This window comes from Lagenorhynchus albirostris, chromosome 9 (genome assembly GCF_949774975.1).
Source record: "Lagenorhynchus albirostris chromosome 9, mLagAlb1.1, whole genome shotgun sequence".
Classification (NCBI taxonomy): domain Eukaryota; kingdom Metazoa; phylum Chordata; class Mammalia; order Artiodactyla; family Delphinidae; genus Lagenorhynchus; species Lagenorhynchus albirostris.
Window position 1 is genome coordinate 67,258,989 of NC_083103.1, and position 17,838 is coordinate 67,276,826.

Consider the following 17,838-nt stretch of genomic DNA (forward strand, 5'->3'; position numbering starts at 1 on the left):
AATAGAGTTATTAGTGACGCAGTCTCTCTTCTCCAAGTTCTCAGATACCAGGGGAAATCATCTATCTGTTTTTCAGTTCATAGGGATATGTCAAGACAGTATCAATTCATTTTCTCTTGACAGTAGCTCTGTTCAGGATTTTAGCTTATGGGGAACCAGTCTTTACTTACCAATAAATTTATCATATATAAGAGAATTCTCTTCTGCCATGAACCAAAGCAGATTTCTTTGCTTTTCATCACCACCATCATCCTCACCATCACCATCATCATCCTTTCATCATAATCACATGTATGGATTTAGCTCTTTATTCTTTATAAAGTGTTTTCACCTAATTTTTGTAAGTATCCATAACAATGGATTTACATAAAGCAAAAAGAAGCTAAAGCATTTTTCTCACAACACCCTAGACCACTACTCAAATTGTGTTTATGGAATGACATACAATTGTACTTTGAATTATTCTGGGACTTTGAGATGTGTCATATTTCTAAGAAATAGAATACATGCAAAGTAAGCATAAAATAAATATTGATAGTGAACAAATTTAAACCTCAAAAAAGACATTTAAAACAGATCTTGCTTTCTTAATGCCCCTGCCATTGTGCATGCTATTCTCTGCTCCTTGTTAGTCTGGAACATTTGTTTAGTCACATCATCATTTATTCTATAATGCCTTCACTGAGTCTATTTCTAGACTCACCTCTCCTGTCCCCAGGCAATCAGAGCCTCCATTCAGTCTTCACAGTAAGTGATGAAGATGCGTTTCTATAGTAATATGATATTGTTTTCTATCAATTTATTTACTTAACCCTCTCCCTAGTTAACCACTGGACTTCTTAAGGAAAGGTATAGTATCTTTTCAATTCCTGAACCTTCAGCATGAAACATAAAACATGGCACATGGTAAGTACCTATTAATGCTAATTGTCTTTCTTCTTAACTACTTTACAGTCGAATTCCTAAAGGACATAAAAATCATTCTAAAAGCCATTCCACCCCCTGGAAGCATCCAGGAAGCTCAACCAGAGGGAATGTTACATGGATGTAGCAGCAAGATTGCAACATAACACTGCTCTCAGTTGGTAGATAGAATTCTGTCTACCTTAGCAGTGCTCCTCAAAAGCCCTATGATAAGATACCCTAACCAGGTAAATCTCACGAGATTAAAAACAGTGGGAAAGTAGAGGCTTTGGATCCACATCTATGTCCTGAGTCTTCAGGGCTTTTGGATGTGTGCATTAACTACTTCAACTTCCTGTTGAGGTATTCTTGTCTAGGTAGACCAGCTGAACCCAAGGACAGCCCGTTAAACCAGGATGTATAAGGCAAATGTAGCCCTGAACTGGGAGTCAGTAAACCTAGCTCCACTATTACCTCACCTCATGACTCAACCTCCCTGCAGTATCATTTTTATTTTGCAGAATTATAAAAGTTGTGTCCATTAAAAAGCTGAAGATTCTTCCAGCTCTAACATTCTATAAGGGTCTCTAAGAAGTTGATTAGACCAAAAGAGGTCTGAGGAAGTAGCTCATACTGGTATAGTAAATGGAGAAACAAGAGCCTACAGGTACATGCACATTTTACAGGAGTTACTTGGCTTTGGGATTGAAGGCATATTCACCTTACGCTTAATATTTGTTTTCACGATGATAAGCCCAGTCTTCCTGACCAAGATTTGGCCTTTTGCTTTTAGATTTTAACTCTTCTTTACTCAGAAATGTAAGGTTGTTTGAGGTTGTTGCCTAAGTAAAAACAGATAATATGAAACTTACCATTTTATTTCTCACTTATACTGACAGTCAAAATTATGCAAATACAGACTAGGAGGAAATGTTTACCTTATCTTTTTCTTCATTGTTTATTTACTTATTTATGTATAAGTAATATATGCACATGGCACAAAACTCAAAACTAAGTGAATGTACTTCCCACCAAGTCTTTCAAATCCTTCTTCATATCCTCCTCCCCAATACAACGCTGTTATCTTTTTTTATATGTATCAATCCAAAGATACTCTATATAACCCTACAGTGGCATTTGTTTTTCCCACAGTATAGCATACTATGCACATTATTATGTCTTACATTGTTTTACTAAACAATATGTTTTGGAGACCAGTATATAGATAGACCCTTGTAACAGCTGCATGGTATTGCACTGAGCAGAATTATGGATGCAAAATTACACTGGTATAATCTTTGCAATTAAAAACATGCACTGATGTTTATTCTTCTTCATATATCAGTTCAGACATGAGCAAGTATACCTGTTGAATGTTACTAGACTAAGATTTGGTGAATGGAAGTATATGTGCATCTTAAATTTTGATAGATTTAATGAAGAACCTCGCATAAAAGTCATGTTAATCTACACTTCAGCAAGAAACATAAGAGTGTGACTGTTTCCCTTTCCCACACCAATGAAGTTTGTTAGCAAACTTTTCAACCTACATGATTTAATTTGCAATGCTCTTACTATCTTTAAGGTTGAACATTTTTCACATGTTTAAGAAATCCATTTGTATTTCCATTTTTGTGAATTATTTGTATGCATCATTTTCTTTTTTTTTTTTTTCCAGTACGCGGGCCTCTCACTGTTGTGGCCTCTCCCGTTGCGGAGCGTGCAGGCTCAGCGGCCATGGCTCACGGGCCCAGCCGCTCTGCACCATGTGGGATCTTCCCGGACCGGGGCACGAACCCATGTCCCCTGCATCGGCAGGCGGACTCTCAACCACTGCGCCACCAGGGAAGTCCCTCTCTTTTTGAATTGGACGATTCATTTTTCTGTAGTGATACGGAGAAGTTCTCTACAAATTTAAACTAAAGTAATGTGCTAAAACTGCAGTGCTACATCTTCTATACTGTTTTTTGGATCTGTTAGTGCATGGGCCAGTAACACACTGTTTTAATTATTATGTTTTTATAATCTATTGAAATTTCTAGAAAGTTCAGTCTCTTATAACTCTTTATTTTTTATATAATCACCTTGCATGTACTTGCTTAATTATAGAACTATCTTATTTTGTTTCAAAATATATATTTTTGTTTGTATTGTTAATGGAATCATATTTTTTAAAATGATAAGGAAAGCATGCTGTCTCAATTACGTGTCTTCTTATGCATAAATATGTGACTCCATTTTTTTAAGCCTCTTTTAATGTCACTGGGTAGAATCCATTTGAAGATATATTGCACATTACATTTCTTATTGAAAACTTTTATTGGGGAAAAATGGTCTTATAACAAAAATATGTCAAAATGAGTACTATTTTTACATTTGCTATACTTGCTGAGCTAATATTGATACATTATTATTAACTAAAATGCACACCTTGTTCAGATTTTCTTAATTCTAACCTGATATCCTCTTTCTCTTTCCAAATTCCATCCAGGATTTCATAATACATTTGGTTATTTGGTTTCCTCAGGCTCATATTGGCTGTAGCAATTCTCAGTCTTCCCTTGTTTTTGGTGATCTTGCTAGTTTTCAGGTGTACTGGTCAGGTATTTTATAAGATACCCATCAATCAGAATGTGTCTGATTTTTTTCTCATAATAGAATGAGGTTATGGGTTTGGGGAGGAAGATCAAAGAGGTAAAGTACCTTTTTCATCACATTAAATCAAATGTAGATAATATCAACATGAGTTATTCTTGGTATTGACTTAGATCACCTGGTTGAGGTAGCATTTGTCAGATTTCTCCAATATCAAGTTATTCTTTCTTTAACTGCTGTCCATATTATACTCTGTGGAAGTCACTATGGGCCAGGTCACACTTGGGGTGTGAGAAAGTATGTTCCACCTCCATGAAGTCAGAATAACAAAAAAAAATTATTTGGAACCTTTTGCATGGGAGATTTGTCTCTTCTCCCTCATTTCTTTAATTATTAAATAATTTATTCATGTGAGGGTAGCTTCATTGATATTTATGTTATACTTTGAGTTATAATACATTATTACCTTTTTTATTCTTCTGTGTAAAGTGTTCAGAGCTCTTTCAGTTGGCTCCTGTGTCCCTTTGACATATCTCCATCATTGTTGTTGTTTTTTCCCCAGTACTTTCTTACTTTCATTCATGTCTTTTCATGGCTTGATAGCTCATTCAGGATATACCATAGCTCATATGGATATACCATAGCTTGTTTATCAGTTCTCTTACTGAAGAACGTCTTGGTTGTTTCCAGTTTTTGGTGATTATAGCTAAAATTTCTATAAGAATTTACATGCAAGTTTAAATTTTCAAGGCAGGTGAATTAATTTCTTGGAACATGCTTCCTACAGCATACAACTTTTAATTTTAATCTTCAATATTTATTATAAACATAATGAATGTTATAAAAATTGTAAAAATAGAAAATTGTGTAAAGAGGTAGAAATCTGCAATTCTACTTTCCAAAATCAGTATCCATAATGTCATGATGAAACTGTTGTTATCAATTTTTTTGTGATTTTCAGACAAAGCTAGAATCCCTATAGCATATCATTCTGCATTAGCTTTTTGGTTTTTTTTCATTTATCAGTAGGCATATAGATTTCCCTCTAAACAATGCAATGAAATTGCAATTTCTCTCCAAGCAATGAAATTGCTTAACTTCATTCTATAGGCTGGAAAGTATTCAGTTAATAGTGGAACCACATATTGCGAAGTCCCTACCACGCAGAATCCTGTTTAGGTTTGGTCCCTCGTATCTCCTATTTTAAACAATTCTGCAATTTAAAACATATAGCTCTATGCTAATAGATTTTTATTTCTATATGTTATATTCTTCAAATTAGAATTTCTGAGTAATGAAATATCATATTGACAAAATTGATATATGCTGTCCAATTAACTTCTCTCCCAAAATTATGTGAATCTACATTGAGAATTTTAAGTATAAAAAGTTATTATTTTAAAAGCTTTATATTTTAAAGGATATGCTTGGTCTTGAAAAGCTAATAGTAATAACTATAGATAAATAGAGATTACATTTCATTTATTATATGTAGATCTTGAGATGGAGTTTTTGTTTAGAAAAGTGTCTATAAGTAAAAAAGAATTTTGTTTTCTGTAATTGTTTAACTCTTTAAAACTTGAAAAAATGTATCTGTTGTATTGGATATGGTTACCCTTGGGAGAGATAGTCACTAGACGGGAGCTTGTAGGATGCTGTTAAAGTTGTTTCTTCATCTAGCTTCTGGTACCATGAATATGTTCATTTTGTGAAAATGTATGCAACTGTATTCACGACTTGTGAGTTTTTTCTCTATGTTACATACCAATAGTTAGCTTGATAAATAAAGTGAATTTTGAATAATGCTATCAAATTTGTCATAGAGAAAAAGGCAAAAATTATACTTCATGCAGATTTATAATATATAAAAAGCTGTTACATGTGCTTACTGTGGTAGAAGCAAGTGGGAGTTTTTAGGCAAAATGAAACAGTATAGCTACAGCAATAGATTTCTGCAGGGTACTGTGACTTCCTTTCTAAGAACTTAAAAAACTATGTGTATAATGACACATCATCAGCACTCAAAGATGGCTTACACCTGGGCTAATTGAGAACACTGCACCCAGACTATGTCGAACATGCTTAGTCCCTCCCAATCTTTAACGCTAAGCAGAGCTGGGTCTAGGTGGTACTCAGATGAGATGCTTTAATTACAAGAATAAAGTAGCGGACTTCACAGTATTCCATCAAGCATGAGATGTCCACTTCTGTGGCAGGGGGTTTCTTCCATACTCAGAAGGGAGACAAAGGTAGCTATCCTCTCTTAAATTGAGTCCTAAATCATAGAAGTAAAGATGTGACTGATAAGACTGCAATTATAAAGATTAGGTTAATAAATGAAATGAATTAGGAAATCGAGCAGGACCGTGTGTAGAGTGGTCTGTATCTCTCAGAATGTGGGTCCGTAGCCTCCTGGAAGAACTAGAAAAGTTTCTACATATTTGCTCTCATTGCCTAGTTTTCCAGGTCTTTGATAATTCAGCTTTAGTAACTAAGAGGCTACAACTCACAGATTTCATTTTAATTTTCTCTGTAAAGATGCTTTTGTCTCTTTCTCCCTCCAATCACCCATAAATTAAGGGATCAGTACAAGAAAAGAAGAGAAATATTAATGAGGCATACTTCTCAAAGGCTAAGCAATGAAAAATTTGCTATGTGCCTGTGCTGTACTCAGAAGCACATCATTTAATACTCAAACTAAATAATTGAACATGTGAGTGAAGGGAGAATCAGAGTCTCTGTGACTTCACCAAAGTCACACAAACAAAAAATGAGAAACATTGCTAAGATTTTTGTTCCCAGTTTTGTCAAAAAAGAAAGCCACTCCTATTTTCATCACTTCACACCCCCAGCCACAGGACTTTCCATCACTGTGTGATACTGACTCATGTTCCCAGGAAAAGAAAATTAAACTAGAACTCATCTAAAACTGCCAAAAAGAGGGCAATGAATCATCCACTTAGTTAAAAGGTACATAAGCCTTTTAATCAAAAAGAAAGATATGTTTATGACAGAATATCAGTACTCACAAAATATGTGCCTGTCATTATCTGATTCAGAAATTCATTTGAACGTGAGTTGCTATGTTGATGTGCAGGCAGCAGCAGACCTCTGATTAAATATATCTTACATAAGATCAATTTCTTTGTTTTTTATAATGATTTGTTTTAGAAGACACATATTTGAGCTTCACTCCTGTGTATTTTTGGAATAGAAATGAGTTCCTTTCTGCAAATCAGAATGAACAAAGCTTTATCAGTACCTCAACTCTAGGAAGTCACTCCCAAGTCACAGAAAAGCTGCAAAAAAGCATTAGGTACCCAAGTCAAGCCTGAGTTCCCACCTCCAGCGAAGCTGTCACTGAAAGATCCTGAATAATTTAGCCTGCAGAATTTAGGTCAGTGATGCTATTCTGTAACTTTCTCCTACGGTTAGACTTACACAGTAGTTAAAAAGGGGCTGTTTTTTTTTCACTTAGACTTAAAAAGGCTAAGTATATGGTAAGAAATCAGGATCTGAGAAGAAAGTAATGCAAAATCATTTCCTTTAGGAAACATGCAGAGATTAATTAAATTAGTGTGGTTAAATGATATTCTCTCTGAATGAACATTAATGAACATTAATTACATAATCATACAAATAAGTGTATAAATGCAAAATGGGATAGTTATTATGAAAGGAAGTTAAACAACTCCATGGCAGTGTGTGTGTGTGTGTGTGTGTGTGTGTGTGTGTGTGTGTGTGTGTGTTTTGAGGAGGTAGTTTAGGAAAGACTTTTCTGAGGAAATTCTTAAACTAAAAGTTCCTCAATTAGTGAAGTTGAGGAAGGACAGTGTTATTACAAACAACCTCAATTATTGGTGGTTGAACTTACATAAAATCATTATGGAAAATCCTGGTGGAGAAGCATTATTCCTGGGCATAGGTCCTCCAAACAGCAGCTGGGGTACCCAGGCTCCTTGTATCTAATGGTTCTGCTACCTTCAATATGTAACATCTATGAAAAGGAAAGAAAGAGTGTGGAAATGGCACACACACTCTAAGTTGCCTCAGCCCAGAGTGACACATAACTACTACTCACATTCTGTTGGAAAGAACTAATTACATGATTTCACCCTAAGCGTGGAGAGATAGGGAAATGGGTTTAGCTATGTACCCAGGAAATAGAAAACTGATTAAATGAGCACCTTTCCAATTCTGTGCCACATATCTGAAGGGTGAATGGGAGTTAATTCATTAATTGGTTGTTTGGGAAAGAGGAGGTGGAGGAAGCATTCCAAATACAAGACATAGCATATGCAAAGGTCCAAGTGCATTAGGGAATAGACAATGTTTAAAGAAAAAATGGTAGTTATTGTGACTGAAACACAAAGGGTGTGAGTGGTAGAGAGGGTAGAGAGGGAGGTAGTGTCCAGTTCATTCAAGGCCTCTGTGATGTGATTTATAATAAGGAATATATATTTAGTCTCAGTCCCTCTTTCTGGCACTGATCTCCTAAAACCCTTGGGATTTCCTAAGGGATGAGAGCTGTAAAGGTGTCTTTTGTTATGTTAATTAGGTGACTTTGGGAAAGCTCCTAAGGATAAGGGTGGGTTGCCAGAGGAGTCAACCATGTGATTAGAGGTTAGAAATTTTCAGTCCGAACCCCTGATTTCTGGGAAAGGCAGAGGGGCTAGAGGTTGAATCAATACATAGTGGCCAATGATTTAACCAATCGTGCCTGTGTAATGAAGCCTCCATAAAACCCCAAAAGGACAAGGTTCAGAGAGTTTCTGGATTAAACATTTAGAGATTCTCGAGGATAATGGGTACGTGGAGAGAGCATGGAAGCTCTGTGCCCTTTTCCTATATCTCTAAACATCTTCTCTGTCTGACTGCTGTTGAGTTATATCCTTTTATAATAAATCAGTAATGTAGTAAGTAAATGAGTTTTCTGAGTTCTTTCAGCCACTCTAGCAATTAATCAAACCTAAGGAAGGGATTGTGAAAACCTCTGATTTATAGCCAGTCAGTCAGAAGTACAGGTAACAACCTGAACTTGCAACTGACATCTGAAGGTCAATGAGGGGGTCATGAGAACCTCCAATCTGTAGCTGGTTGATCAGAAGCACAACCTTGGCTTATGATTGGCATCTGAATGGGGGTGTAGTTTTGTAGGACTGAACCTTTAACCTGTGGAATCTGAAGGTACTCTGGGTAGATGGTGTCAGAATTGAGTTGAATTGAAGGACACACGGCTGATGTCCATAGAATTGCTTGTTGGTGTGGAAACCCCACACACACATTTGAGTTGGGTGCAGAACTTTTACTTTCATGGGCCATTGAAAGGATTTTTTACATTATTTTAACTAACTGCAGTGGAAAGTCACTGAAAGGTTCTAAGTGAGGGAATGACAGATGCATTGACAGACCTGTGCTCATTATTCTGGTTACATTATAGAAACTGATTGGAGGAGTATAATATTTGAAATGGGAAATCTGACAAAGAGGTTATTGTTTTGGGCCAGGTGAGAGAGGACTATAGCTTGAACTAGGGTAGTGGCAGTACAGTTGGACAAGGGGGTATAGATTCAATAGAAATTGACAACTGGTCACTAAGAAATGGTTATCATCTCAAAGAAGAAGTTTCACTTCCCAAGTAAAGGAGCCTGCATTGGGGTAAATAAAGATCATGGTCCTAGGCAATCAAATTAAATTTCCAGGACTAACTTAGCCTCCCTAGCAGAAAAGTTAAGGTAAGGCAGAGAAACCAAAACAGAAGCCCATAGAATGGACCAACTTGATGAAAACAAGGAATAGGGCTGGAAAAACAATGAGGTCACATGAAGATTCAAGGGACATATCCAGCTCATATCATATCTAAATTTTTGGTGTGAAGACCTAATTGCAACTGTTTCTAGATATTTGGACGGAGGCTGTCAGTAAACAATGTATGAGTTCTTCCAGGGTAGGGACCTTGTCTTTTTCATGCTTTTGTTTTCAAATGCTACTACATTTCCTAACATAATATCCACTCATTATGTGTTTATTAAATGATATAGTCCATATTCCTATGCTTATTCAATAAAGAGGGACATTGGAGAATTCATATGTGACTCAAATCATGTTTAAGTGTGTCTTAACCATATTACCTTCGGTAAGCTATGGTAAGGCTAGACTCAGATCAAGAGAAAAAAGATGGAAAGAGTTCATAATTTTGTTACTCACCCCTCCTTACAGAGAAACAGTACCGGATGCAGACTACTCAGGGGAAGCAACAGGACAGACACTAGGCAGAGGAAGAAAGTGAAACTGTGGGCAAACCCCTTTATTGTGCTTTCCACCAGCAAGAACAGGCAAGACAAGGTAAGTGGGCTTACAATCAGCTAGCTGTGTTTGAAAGTGTGCTATTACTGTTAGGACATGTGGGTGTGGGGTTATCTAAAGTCTCCAGATGTTTTTGGTTGGGTCAGGGTTTACTCGAGAATAGCTAGTGACCATCCTGTAGATGCTAAAGTATCAATTTCAGAAACAAAGCATGAAATACAAAACGATGATAACTCCCAGAGTCATATATTCAACACTGAGTATTTTACTTAGCTTCAGATTCACATACACACTTCTTGCATATATTATAGGCATTGAAAAAATTAAAATCTCCAAAAATATGTCTTGAATCCTAACTACTTACCCAATCTATCTTATTTTATTCCATCTCAGTGTGTAGTATTCTCATACAACTCTTGCTTAAGCCTAAAACCTAAGTATCATCTTTGATTTCTCTCTTTTGATCACCCACCATGGCGAATCTTTTAGCAAGTGGCATAAGTTCTACCTCAAACTATATCTCGACCCCATCCACTCCTTTCTATTCCCAAGTTCTTCGCAGCTGTCAAGGTAACACTCTAGTTCATATCCCCAGTCTAAGTCACAGTCCTCCTTTACTTCAGATTACATCTGAAATTAAATTCAAACTCCTTAATATGGCATATAAAGGCCTACAGATTCTGGTCCTTGCCTAGTTCTCCTGCTGCATCTTCCTTAATACTTCAGGATGTGCCAGCCTCTCTGGTATTTTTTTCTGAGTTTTAAACATTTTAATTTCTCTCCCCTTCCCTGGTTTTTGTATTTCCTGTGCTCTCTGACTACAGTGCTTTTATTTTCTGATGCATCCTATGGCTTGATATTTCCACTGTTTGATCACAACTCATATGTAACTTCCCCACAGAAATTTCCTATAACTAACCTATCAGTGGTAAGCCCAACTCCTACACCCATCATCAAGCCAGTTCCTTTCTGGTTTAGTTTGAGTGCCCCCTAAGGAGAGCCTGAGACAATGATTTGCATGCAGGTAGTTTATTGGGGTTATATACTTTTTAAAAACAGGGCAAGGGAACAAAAATAGAAGATAGGGGAGGAAAAAAAGCGAATAAAATGTATTTTATTGACCTGAGAGTATCTGGGGTACATAGAACTCACTTCCTCTGGACCCCCCTGAGAAATAATGTAGAACAGACATAATTTTCTCTCAAAGGAAAGGAGTCTTTGACATTTGTCACACATTCCCATCCACCAATGATTGAGGTTTGTCCTTTGGGTGTTAATTACCCTGATTTTCTTGGCTCCTGGTAAGAGATGCCCCAGGTTTTAAAGAAAACCCTGAGAAGAAAAGCAGAGAAACAAAGAGGGCACATGATGTTGCCATCATATATGAGAACTGTACATCAAACTTAAAGCTGAATTCAGAGGTAAGCAGACAGAATACAACACAATGCACCAAAAGTGTTGGCCACACTATTAAAACTAGGTTATACATTTTTTTTTTTTGGTAAGTCCAGTAGGAGGTCTGGAAAATTTAGAAGAGACAAGTAATATCATATGATTTCTCAAAAGTAATTGGACCTCAAGGTCTTTGAACTAGATTAATCATATTTTTAGTTCATAACATAATCTTGTCATGATTTCCTCCATGGCCCACTTTCATTTATTTATTTATTATTGATTTATACTAATATTATAAATAAACATAGAACTATTATCTAAAAGAGGAGCTAAGACTTTGATATAATCATAGAATCCATGATTCCATAATTCATCTCCCATGCTGTCAACCCCAAACACTTAGGCAACCACCACCATGAACCAAGTGTTTTTCACTCTTCACTTTTTTTTAAATACTTTTTTTCATTTCTATGTCTGCCTAAAAAGTAGATAGATAGATAGATAGGTAAATAGATGGATAGATAGATAGATAGATAGATAGATAGATAGATAAATAGATAGAAATTATCTCATGGTGTATGAAATATATAGGAACTTACATCTTAACTTTAATATTGCATTGTTGAAAGTCATCCATGTCACTGTAAATCACTTGTTGTGATAGTTATGTTCTGTTGTGTGATTATGATATTCATTCTCCTCTTGAGGATTATTTGGTTGTTTACAGAGTTTTAGTTGTGCATGGTTCTGCAACAAACATCTTTGTATCTCCTGTTAAATATGTGTCAGAATTCCTCCTGAGAATATATATAAGTGGAAATGCTGAGTCACAGCAAATGCAACTGTTCACTTTTGAGAGGTAATTCCAAACTGTTTCTCAGTGTAGTTGCACCAATTTACACTTCTATCAGTAACATTTAAGAAGCCCTATAAATCCACATCTTCTCTAGCTCTTGTTATCTTTATATGCATCAAAATTAATTATAAAAGTTTCATTAATGATTTTCATCTTATTTCAGAACTTCTTTTATCCAAAGTTGTAAAGTTTTTACACCTACATTTCCTAAGTTACTTTTTAAAATATATGAGATATTTAAGTCCTTTGTGCTTCTAAGTTTGTCTTTACAAATAAATTCAGTTTATTTGTAATAACTGAGGGGCTGAGATCTAACTTTACCTTTTTTCTACATTGATAACCATTTTTTTTCTGGTTTAATTTATTGACTACACTTTCTACACTGTTCTACCATGTGACCTCTGTCTTACACAAAATTGTATGACATGTTAGTCTGAGCCTAAACTTCCTAGACATTCCTTCAATTACTTTTTATATCTCTCCACCTATCTTCAGAAATGTCCTAGGTAGTTTTGACTTTTTTCTCCATATAAATTTTAGAATCATCTAGTCAATTTCCATAAAAAAACCCAGTTGAGATTTTGATTAGACTCAACCTATAAATCAGTTTAGGAAAAGCTGACATTTTTTTGCTTCTAAGTCTTGCATTCAATGAACATGGTATATTTCTTCATTTTTTTTAGGTCTCTTTCTTATCTCTCAATAAAAGTTTTCCTGTTTTTGTGTAGAAATCTTGAATACCATTTGTTATATTTATTACTATGTACTTGATATTCAAAGAATATGTTGATATATGTTACTATTATATATATTTAATTATTTATTGGTATTAACACATTTTTCCTTTTGTTCTATATATCTTTACGACAATGACACATTTTATTCAGGTATTTGATCACTTTTACTTCATATGCCTTTTCATATATCTTGAATTGTTCATTCCTCTTCTTTAAGAACTTTATTCCAAAATGTTTTCAATGTAGGTTTTTCTTTGTCCAGCAAAACTCCTGAGACCTTATACTTAAAATATTTTATTACACCCTCATATTCTAAATTCTAACTTCCTTACATTCAATAATTTGTGTGGGTGGGGAGACTATTCCATTATTGTCTCACATAAAATGTTGTCTTAAAATCAAAATCAATATCTATGTTAATTATAATGAACTTAGGGGATAAGACTGGGGGTCCTCAGTGATCTTTGGGGCATAAGGACCAAGAGACCAGAAAACTACAACCAATCACTTCCCAGTTCATAAAACATTTCCTTAGGTCAAATCTTCACTCTTCACACTCTAGGAAGAAATATCATTAGGAGGAAGCACTATTCGAGTTGTAATTCTCCAGGTTTAAGAATTCGGAAAGGGAGCGTTCGAGAAGAAATTGCTCAGGTCAGTTATCTGCCAGCAGTTTTTCTCAGCTCCTCACAAGCATAGTACTCTAAGCTACCTGATTTTACTCTTGGGGACATTTGGACAAGAGGCCTGAGCCAGCAGGTGAGGAGTTATGGAGGCATTTCTTTTCTTTTTTTAAAAAAAATTATTGGAGTGTAGTTGATTTACAGTGTTGTGTTAGTTTCAGGTGTACAGCAAAGTGAATCAGTTATACATATACATATATCCACTCTTTTTTAGATTCTTCTTCCATATGGGCCATTACAGAGTACTGAGTGGAGTTCCCTGTGTTATACAGTAGGTCCTTATTCGTTATCTATTTTATATATAGTAGTGTGTATATGTCTTTATTATAAGGGAAGATGGTGAAGGGAGATGGAGGTGGTAGAAGCAAAAGCAGAATTCTAACATTTGCCTTCCCCTAGCCTAGCCAGTGTGCTCTCTGCTCCAGGACAAAGGTATTGCCTCTCTGTCCACCAACTCACCCCACCACAGACATACACCAGTTACAATAGCATCTCTCCTCACAAATACTGTTGAAAAGAATACCAGTTTTTCCCATTTTCTCTGTGTAATTCTTCTAGAGTTGATTTGGACTCAGCATCTTGATGGTAACTGGGATAAAGTGATCTGACTGATATTTTTAAATGTTTACCCTATCTCCTAAATGGAGAATTTATTGTAGCCTGGAAACTGGGAGAAGATGGCAGCTGGGGCTAGGATGGTTGAAGTGGAGACAGAGAGAAGTGGGTGTAATGCATTTTGGAAGTTATTTTATTAATCCAGGCAAAGTAATGACAAAAACCACTAAACACTATAACATCTTAAGGAATGCTAGTTAGAGTGTTTTTTCAGTAAGATGACAAGGAAGGCACTGCTGAAGAAGTGATATTTGAGGTGAGATACTGTAGTTCAAAAAATATTACCCATGCAGTGACCTAAAAGGAAGCAAATTCCAAGAAAAAGAAATAGTGAATGCAAATAATCCAGAGGTATAAAGAGCTTAAAGTTATCTTTAATAGGTTGGTTATTATGAAGTTGTATAAAAGGTAGTTTCAGGATATATTTGGAAAATAACACCAACATAACTAACTGATGGAACTAAACAGAGGAAAAGGCAAAAGGAAGAATCATAGATGACTCTAGATTTTTGTTTTAAGTAAAACTTACTGATATGAAATTTTCATTTTCATTTATTTATTTACTCATTTTTTGAGAAAAAATGAAAATTCTTCAAGAACAAGGTCCTTGATGTGAGTTTTCACTATTATACCCTCAACACCCAACATACTTGAAACACAGAGCTTAATAAGATTTGTTGAATGAATGAATGAATGAATGATGCAACCACTCCTTGGAAGTCTTCCCAGATAACACAAATCAGATTATATCTGGCCTCATAGCGTACTTTCTATTTAATTAACTAACATCACATTTGCTAAATGATATTGGTATTGTGTGTGTCCCTCATTAGACTGTAAATTTATTGATGATAAGGTCAATCTTAGTCATCAATCTTAGTCACCCTTACTTCCATAGCACCTGTTCATTTATTCATTTATTTAATAAATATTTCTTGGGCACCTTATGTGCCAAGTCATTCTCATGTCAAAAAGATTGACAGTAAAGTCTAATTATAACCCCATTTTCTGATGGGGGAAGACAGAAAAATAAGGAAAAATTTATAAGAGCTACAATAAGGATACATGTCTTATCCATGTTACTTAGAGCACACTTCTTACAAGCTTGTCAAATTGCTTAAACTCTAAAAAACTGGGAGGTGATCAACAGGCAGAAGCTATGAAGGATATTTAATGAAGCTTTCTCCAATATTTATACTGCTTATCAATTGACCAGTTAAAGACAAAGGGAGGTGAGAGAGCCAAGGACTAGAAGAAAGATTTTCTAAGAACTCAGGATGAAATAAAAGATAAAAAAACTTAGCCGAAATGCATAATAGAATGTGATCCTTTCAGGGGACCCATCAATGGTCAAAGTATAAAGAGGTTAGGAATACAACCTGCCTTTAAAGCAGAGCCTTGGTTATTAAAATTAGCTAAAGGAGTAAGTCAAACAATAAAGTCTAGACAGAAGACAAGGTTGGATTCCCTGAACCTGAGAAAGATAACTCTAGAAGACAGGGAAAATAAATACATAGAATATAAAGGCAGATAGAAAAAAATATATGGGAGTCTAGTAGACAACACAAATCTGTTATTTTGAGAATTCTTGTAGGGACTCAAGTGAAGGATAAATGTGGTTTCTGTGACTTTTCTGAGGATGGCATCTTAAACATATCACCAAAGGACAAAGACAAAGCATGCAAAGCATGGTTAATTTGCAAAAAACAAGGCAACTGAGTAAATGTCCAGTCTGTCACAGATATTTGCAGAACTCTGATTACTAACATCTTGTTTACTCAGAAATCCTACCACCAAAATTCAATGAACATTATAACCACTATACACTGGGAAAAGTTTAGTCAGTTTGTAAACAATTATTTGTCAGTTCAGTATTTTCCAGAATGTTTATTATTAGCAATTATTTCTGTATCCTCTGCCCACTTCAAAAAATGTGTCATGGTTTTATATTAAATATAATTTACAACACAAATAATTAAAAAGGAAAATGAAAAAGTAAACAATTTCAGAAGAGAAAAAAGATTAGATCAGAAATTCTAGACCAAGGGAATCTATTGAAAACCAGAGTTGGCTAAAATGGGAAGGCTAAGTAGGGGCTAAAATGCACCAAAGAAAAATGAAAAAGTCAAAATTAAGCTTGAAAATTTCTTTGTTTCTAGATGACCAGAACCTGATTTTTTGGAAGATAAAACTAAAATATTTCTTTTTCTCTTCCTTAGCCTCTCATTTCATTGACCATCTTAACTCAAAATTTGTTTTGCCTTCCTTTACAGCCACCTACTCACATCAATAGTTATATAAAGTCCAAAAGCTCCTTTTCCCACATCCTTTCTTCAGTCATTCTTAGCACTTCCACTCACTCTGGAAGGAATGGAAGCACTTCCATTCCTTCCCCAATAAGATTCCACAATCCATTTTATAATCATTCCTTGAGGAAATAAAATGCTTATTCTATCCACACATGTTCAACTAGCATATCCATGTGTGTGTGCATGTATGTTTGCCTAGAATATAGAAATTGGGACACATATGCTAATGTTGCCACTATGACCTTTGCATATAAACTGGCCATGCAGCTCCTTATCTGAGCTTTGTTATTAATTCCTAGGCACCTTTCATAGTTGACTTTAATTGCTCCTTTGAATTAATCATTCTAATTATCTCTTTTTTAAATTTTTTAAGAACTAGATGTCCTTAGACATTCCCCCTCTTCTCCTTTTAGTAGACAAATAATTTATAAAATTGGCAATTTGACCAAATGTCACCAGACTAACAACAGGGAGAGACGGTAGAGGAATGAATGAAAAAAGTATTTAAAATTGAGGAAGTAAGTAGGAAAATGCACAGAAGCCTGAGGTCTATGGCACACTGAGAAAATTATTGGTACAGTAATATAAATGGCCACATCAACTTCTTTATGTAGAGATCCACAGTCTCTGGTTCTATTGAGAGTCTAGTATTAAGTCACAAAGATTCTTCTTACCTAATAGAATGGGCATTAGAACTAACTGATCAGTATTATTATAAATAAACTTCAACTTTACTCAATACCAGGAGACCAATTAATATATTTGCCAACCAAACAATGCATCCTATTAAATGACAAAAGTGTCTGCCTGATATACTCCCTTAATATACCTTTAATGATTTAAAGAAAAGAGAATCGAGAAAATAGAAACAAGAAAGGAATGACTTGGAGAACAAAGGGAGTAATAAGAATTGTTATTGTAAACTCCTTAACTTTTATTCACCTTCCATGCTATTTAGGTCTTTTCAGATCAAATAATAAATTGGCCAAATCAAAGTTCTGTTTAACTAATTTTTTCCCCAGTGGTTTTAATTTCAGGTAAAAAGCAAACATTTAATTCTTTGTTATATTGAATCACTGAGGTCTCAGTGAGTAAGCAAACTAATGCAGACATAGAAAAACATCATCCAAGGAGCTATGAATAGTTTGGCCCTTCAGTATGTGAGTTTGAAATCTACAAACCAGAGATTAACTCATGGATCAATTATATTTTAAGTATTCTCTGCTAGTGCTACTCAAGAAAAGCCATAATTCCTTCAGTAATTACTTAAATATCATTTGCCAGAAAAATAAACCAACTCACTTATTTCATAAAAACACTTTTGATAAAGAGGAAACAGTAAACTACAAGCTGTTCATCTTCCTGATTAAATGATGATATATTCTTGCATTTTCTTCTCCAACGTGCATGCTTGGTAACACTTGGCAATGTCTCTGTCA